A 7,415-nucleotide genomic window follows, 5' to 3' on the forward strand; every position below is an offset into this window, starting at 1 on the left:
TTAAATGTATCTTTAATGGGTTGAGTGCAGAGGACTTCTTGTATTTGTCTGAAAATGTATCATTATTACTAAAGGGGTAAACATTTTGCCTCACACATAACTATGTCACATGAACTATACAGCTGTATGGCAAGATAAATGTGGAGTATAAATGAGTATAGTTTACATACAGCAATGGCACACTTACAATCATAAGTGCAGTACACTAAGCGCACACGATGCAACATGGCATGCCTGTGTCCTACACTCATCTGTACTTTTCACCTGGACCCATAACACCTCCATAGCACCATTGCGTTTTCCTGAATAAGGTATAAGGTGGGGAGTGTACACGCAAACAAAAGTTGAACATTTCCAGGTCTCAGCCTGCGTTCACTTACACATGCACACAGCTAATTGCTTGCAAATCGAATGATTTAATAGGTGCTAGAACAGGGGTAGGCAACCTGAGGCTCCGGAGCCTCATGTGGCTCTTCATCCTGCTTGCTGCGGCTCGGTCTTGCGGCTTTGCCTATCAGGTCGGCTATACAGCCCTCGCACCTGCTGGCGGCTACTTGATTGTGTGACTGGGGTAATTTAATGGTCAGCTTACCGCAGTCACTCAGGAAGCCGCCAGCAGATGCAAGGGCTGTATAGACGTCCCAGGAGTGACAGGTAAGACCGAGCCGCAGCAAGAGGATTCATCATGGTCCTTACCATGGTCACACACTCAAGACAATAGAGGGAAGATCAGCATTGAACTTCAGAAACAGAATTTACATTAAACAGATTAGAACACTAGCATTTAATAGGGCTATTTAGTGTTTCATTTATTTCAAAGTAGGCCTACACATACACACTGCACTTCTGTTTGTTGTATTCTGTTGTTGTAATTGTTAAAATTGAAAAAATGTTAAAACTTTTAAAAGTTTATAATCTGTTTTATGTTTTGCGGCTCCGGACTATTTTTCTTTAGTGGAAGAGGGGGCAAAATGGCTCTTTTGATAGTAAAGGTTGCTGACCCCTGTGCTAGAATATGGAAAGCTCACACTTACCACTGTGTTTTGGAATACAAATAGCTACCTCTATATTCAAAACATGCGTCTGAAAGTAACAAAAGCAGGGACAGAGTTGACAAAGTTGATAGCAGCTTTTGTCATTGCAGCTCGTGCAGCACCACGTTTGCCTTTTATTTTTATTGATTTATTTATTTATTTTTTTCTTTTTACCCCTCTCAGAGAGAACCAGGGATTCCCACAACAAAATAAACAGTTAACATACTGACCAATGTAAACAACCTGTGCTTGTACACAACTGGTACTTCCGTCTTGCTGTAAAGTAAGAAGTGAAGATAAAGAAAGGCGACTACTAGGAAAGTAGAAGCAGCGGGTACTGCATTCTTTGGTAGATTCAAGCTTAGCCTGGCGCCAAAACAGCACTGACGTTTTCGTAGCGTCGGCAAGTGGAGCGCAGAGATGACTTAAGAAGGCAAAAGTGCCGTTACAGTTAAGCCAATACTTACGCCCTGGCCTCGACAGCCTAAGCACAGAACGCTGCTAAACATGCTATGAACTTATTAGATACATCAGAGGCAGTTAAATAGACAGGGCCAGGCAAGAGATTCATTGCTGGAGTTTTGTTTCTCAAGCAAAGTCCAAAAGCTGTGCTTAGCAAAAGAACGGCAATGCCGCTGCTTGCAGCGCCGGATTCGCTGGGAGGGCGCCCCTAGGCCGTGCGCTCCGCGCGTTCCTAGCGCCCGCCCGCACTACCACACTCTGGCGCAAATGCGTGCGAGCGCCGGAGCACTGGGGAGCACAGGCTCCCCACAGAGCGGCTGGGCGGCATGCCGCCCCCAAAAATGTGCCGCCCTAGGCCCGGGCCTATGTGGCCTCACCACAAATCCAGGCCTGGCTGTTGCCCCCTCCTTCCTGCGCTCCTGCCCAATATCTCCGGGCAGTGCCCAGGCACGGTGTTCAGGAGGAAACGGCAGACAGTGGCGTTGACCCAGGAGGAGCCCAGCGAAAAGGTGCGGTACCTGGACAGCACGGTGACCTTGTGGGTTGGGCACGAGAGGAGGGCCGCACGGCAGAGGCAGTAGGGCAGATCTGGGAGAGGAGCAAGGGCGGAAGCCGGGGCCCCACCGAGAAGCTGTCGGTGATTAGTGAAGGCATCAGAGTGTCGCCCCCCCCCACACACCCACCTCTCACTTGAAACACAGACAGGGACTAGAGAACATCTATAGGGAGCTACTATAAAGCTGCTGTTTTTTTAAAGATGATATTCATTTTTAGCACCATGTAAAAGCCACATCATATATTTCTTATAATTGCCTACAAAATGAGGGTTCTTTCATTTCTCTTATATGTCTCCTTTAAATGAGACATATAAATGAATCAATCAATAAATAAGAATGTGCTAGTGCATTATATGGTTTTACATGTAAAAGGAATATGCTTAAAGAAAAAAAGGTTGTTTTTTTTTTTTTATTTATTTATGTTTTTTCTGGTCACTTTATTGAAAATATTTGGCAAATCCCTACTAGCCCTGCCCATCTGCTCCACTAGCTGCTCCCTGAATTCCCAGGCTGTGCAGGGGAGCCGGCAGCACTCTGCACTCACTGCACTTCAGGACAGGAACCAATCAGCAGCTAGCAGGACCTGACAGGGAACTGAAGCCTGTCAGTGCTTGTGTTTGACTGCCGGGCTGTGATTGGCCCCCTCCTACTGTGCCTGACAGTGATTTCCCTGGGTAGATACTGCAAGTGGCCACAAGGGGGGCAATATTGAGCTTCCATTCCAATTGGTGATTTGCAGCTAAAAGAACTTCACATAATAGGAATCCACAGCGAAACTCTTATATGTAAATACACTGGACCCGAGAGGAACCTTGGATGGGCCCAAATTTAAAAGAGACATTTTGTGTAAAAAAATAAATAAATAAATAAAAAGTAAAATAAATAAATAAATAAATAAAAATAAGACTGTAGCAGTCCGTTATACTCATTAGATACAGAAGAATGGTGCTTTAAAAAAAAAAAAAAAAAAAAGTAGTGTTTCAGACTGATTTCTTGAATATTTCTGCAGAAACCCCAAAAATCCCTCCCTTCCACTTGCTGCTCCTTGAAATCCCAGGCGGTGTTCTCAGCTCACTTCGCTGTAGGACAGGAACCAATCAGCAGCTAGCAGGACCTGACAGGGAACTGAAGCCTGTCAGTGCTTGTGTTTGACTGCCGGGCTGTGATTGGCTGTCCCACTCCTACTGTGCCTGACAGTGATTTCCCTGGGTAGATACTGCAAGTGGCCACAAGGGGGGCAATATTGAGCTTCCATTCCAATTGGTGATTTGCAGCTAAAAGAACTTCACATAATAGGAAGCCACAGCGCAACTCTTATATGTAAATACACTGGACCCGAGAGGAACCTTGGATGGGCCCAAATTTAAAAGAGACATTTTGTGTAAAAAAATAAATAAATAAAAAGTAAAATGAATAAATAAATAAATAAAAATAAGACTGTAGCAGTCCGTTATACTCATTTAGATACAGAAGAATGGTGCTTTAAAAAAAAAAAAAAAAAAGTAGTGTTTCAGACTGATTTCTTGAATATTTCTGCAGAAACCCCAAAAATCCCTCCCTTCCACTTGCTGCTCCTTGAAATCCCAGGCGGTGTTCTCAGCTCACTTCGCTGTAGGACAGGAACCAATCAGCAGCTAGCAGGACCTGACAGGGAACTGAAGCCTGTCAGTGCTTGTGTTTGACTGCCGGGCTGTGATTGGCTGTCCCACTCCTACTGTGCCTGACAGTGATTTCCCTGGGTAGATACTGCAAGTGGCCACAAGGGGGGCAATATTGAGCTTCCATTCCAATTGGTGATTTGCAGCTAAAAGAACTTCACATAATAGGAAGCCACAGCGCAACTCTTATATGTAAATACACTGGACCCGAGAGGAACCTTGGATGGGCCCAAATTTAAAAGAGACATTTTGTGTAAAAAAATAAATAAATAAAAAGTAAAATGAATAAATAAATAAATAAAAATAAGACTGTAGCAGTCCGTTATACTCATTTAGATACAGAAGAATGGTGCTTTAAAAAAAAAAAAAAAAAAAGTAGTGTTTCAGACTGATTTCTTGAATATTTCTGCAGAAACCCCAAAAATCCCTCCCTTCCACTTGCTGCTCCTTGAAATCCCAGGCGGTGTTCTCAGCTCACTTCGCTGTAGGACAGGAACCAATCAGCAGCTAGCAGGACCTGACAGGGAACTGAAGCCTGTCAGTGCTTGTGTTTGACTGCAGGGCTGTGATTGGCTGTTGACTGCAGGGCTGTGATTGGCTGTTGACTGCAGGGCTGTGATTGGCTGTCCCCCTCCTGGGCTTCAGGCCAGACCGTTAGGACGCGACCACCCGTCATTTGACAAGCAGACAGTGAGCAGGCAACACCTATCTGGAGCTCCGATGGGGGGTTTTTTTTGAAAGAGAATATTCATGTTTAGCACCATGTAAAAGCCACACCATGTATCACTCACAATTGCCTACAACATTAGGCTATTTTTCGTGGATCCTATAAGTTTCCGTCGAGCACAATTCTCGAATGAGTACATAACGCACCGCTACGTTTTTATTTCATACACACACTGTCTCCTCTAAAGGGGTCTCTCCCCACGCACAATATCAGCAGCTGCAGCAACAGCTCAGTCCCCTGACACAAGCCTTTTCCTGCGCTAAATTTAAGGACTTTTGCTTCTCTCCACTTTCCTATATTTAACATTGTGCTCTGTGAAACAACTGTGGGATATTAATGTTGGTTATTATACTTACCATCTATGATTTTCAGAGAGTTTGATATTTACATTGATGATTACATTCAGGTCTGTAGAGAGAGGTACTGTCATGGGGTGCTGGGGTCCCCTAATTTTTTTATATCAAATTTAGTAAAAAAAAAAAAAAAAAACATTTTGGGAAACAGAAACATGTTATGGTGTGAGGGACCCCCTATATTCCTGTTGGGGTGCTGGGATCCCCAAAAAAAATGTATATCAAATTTATTAAAAAAAACAAAATATTTTGGGAGACAGAAACATGTTATGGTGTGAGGGAACCCTATAGTCCTGTTGGGGTGCTGGGATCCCCAAAAAATGTTATATCAAATTTAGTTAAGGAAAAAAAAAATATTTTGGGAGACAGAAACATGTTATGGTGTGAGGGACCCCCTATAGTCCTGTTGGGGTGCTGGGATCCCCAATTTTTTTTTTTACAGAATTGATGAAACAAAAAAAGAAAAAAATTCAAGTAATTTTACTCATTTTTATTATTAGAAATATATATACAATGGTATACACATCAATCTTTAAATATTATCAATATTAAATAATCTTTATTAGAAATCAATATCATTCAATATATATTTAACTATAAAAAGCAAACCCTTAATGTCAATCTGGAAATAGTTTAAAAAAAAATAAACTTACAAAATCAAAATTCACCCCTTTCCAGCCTGTGAAAAAAAACAAGGGGGGAGAGTGACTAAAAATGTGCAGCTGTGAGTTCCATGTGTCTGGGTAAGTTTTGTAGCTTGCTCCCCTGTCCGCAGCATGTGGAAGTCCTAAGGGGAAAAGCGTTTGTTTGTGTCCAGCCGCGAGTTGAAGTTTCCTGGGCGAGTTAGGCAGCTTTCTCCCGTGCTTGCGTCTTGGTCAATGGCGGGAATGAGACAGGGTAGTTACAAACAGTGTGCCTTTGTTCCCAGCTTGTGGAAGGGATGCAATTCTCAGTAGCCACCACTAGATTTCCCACTTGTCTACAAAGTGGCTGCTAGCAGGAGCTGTGGGGGGAAGGATGAAACCACAGCGCTGGGCTTCTCCTATACAATTGAATAGGGTGGGGGAAGATTCATTAGTATCTGTATTCAGGGGAACAATGGCCTTGGCTACATCATTAGCAACGTTATACCTGGTGGTGGGGTGTGGGGAGAATGTGTATTCAAAAGCCAAAGGATGGTTTCTATCTCTCTTGCTACAAATATATATACACACACACACATTTATATATATATATATATATAATCCAAAAAAATGAAGGAAGCACTCACGGCAGATTTTTCTTAGAAAAACTTTTTACTGGATCATGCAAACATCAACGCGTTTCGGTACCTCAAGGGACCGTCATCAGGATGTGCCACATCCTGATGACGGTCCCTTGAGGTACCGAAACGCGTTGATGTTTGCATGATCCAGTAAAAAGTTTTTCTAAGAAAAATCTGCCGTGAGTGCTTCCTTCATTTTTTGGATTGTATGCTTTACCTGGCTAGCACCCGGCCCCAGTGACTATTGGTGAAGGTGAGTGCCGGCTTCACATGCTGTTATATATATATATATATATATATATATATATATATATATATATATATATATATATATATATATATATATATATATATATATATATATATGCCAATGTCATGTCATACTGAAATGATAAGTGGGGAGGGAGCTATTCCTACATTCTGGCTTCTCCCATTATCTATTGCTGCCTATAACAGCCTGGCTACACTGGTGTCCCAATAACAAGTTCAGATGAGTCTTTTAGCACTGCCACCTTCCAGTTGGTCTGCCTGTATGTACTTGCATGGCACTGCCAGGTACAACTGTGGTCATAAGACTGGCTGCTACTCACTTGAGGGGTACATGGGGCACTACTTTGTTTCTCCATGTGTTGAAATTTTGAAATCTTCATGGGTGCTCAATATAAAGTTTATGGGGATACATTTAATGCCTGGGGTGGCAGGGTAGTGTTTCGGGGTGCACATGGTCCCCATTTTTTTCCAAGTGTGGGAGTGACCATGCATACAAGGGGTTAATTTACTGAATGGGTGGTGTACCTTTCATTTAAAGCATCTGGACCCTTGAAGTTCTAGGACCTACTGAAGCCCTGGGACAGTCAGCTAGCATCATTGCTTTTGAGAAACATTGCTTGGGGAAATGCCTAACCCTAATACACTGGCTTTCCTCTGGGCCCTTGAATTGCTAGGGCTCAATGAAGCCAGGGAGGGGATTCTAAGGGCTTTGGACATGCTGGGCCTATTGCAGCAGTGACACAAAATGGCCTAAGGTCCCCCTACAGACAGACATGAATGCCAGAGCAGTGACAGTTACTGGCCCATTCAGGCCCGGACTGACCATGTGCCCATACGGGCAATTGCCCGAGGGGCCGCTCTGTTTCTTACTAAGTGGGCCGCTCTACTGTCCGGGAGTCAACTGCCCGTGCAAGTCCCCTTCCCTGCCCTTTTCCCTGACTGTGTGGAGCAGTGAAACAGACCTCTCTGCAGCCGCGCTGTCTCCTGTTGTATTTCTCCTAATAATCCGCTCTCTGCTGGCAAGTCTGCAGGCTGCAGACAGCAGACATGATCAGTGGATTGCAGAGTGAGCATCAATTAGAAACGGTCT

General features: G+C 43.6%; 1 long non-coding RNA gene across 1 annotated transcript; it reads right to left on the reverse strand.

Moving 5' to 3' along the window:
- Positions 1 to 5,266: 5,266 nt before the first annotated feature.
- Positions 5,267 to 7,398, reverse strand: LOC121402110. The gene is made up of 2 exons (XR_005966547.1): positions 7,288 to 7,398; positions 5,267 to 5,833 (listed from the first exon to the last, which is right to left on the reverse strand). It is a non-coding gene; the product is annotated as an uncharacterized LOC121402110 (long non-coding RNA).
- Between the last annotated feature and the right edge of the window lie 17 nt (positions 7,399 to 7,415).

This window comes from Xenopus laevis, chromosome 3S, assembly GCF_017654675.1.
Source record: "Xenopus laevis strain J_2021 chromosome 3S, Xenopus_laevis_v10.1, whole genome shotgun sequence".
Taxonomy (NCBI): Eukaryota; Metazoa; Chordata; class Amphibia; order Anura; family Pipidae; genus Xenopus; species Xenopus laevis.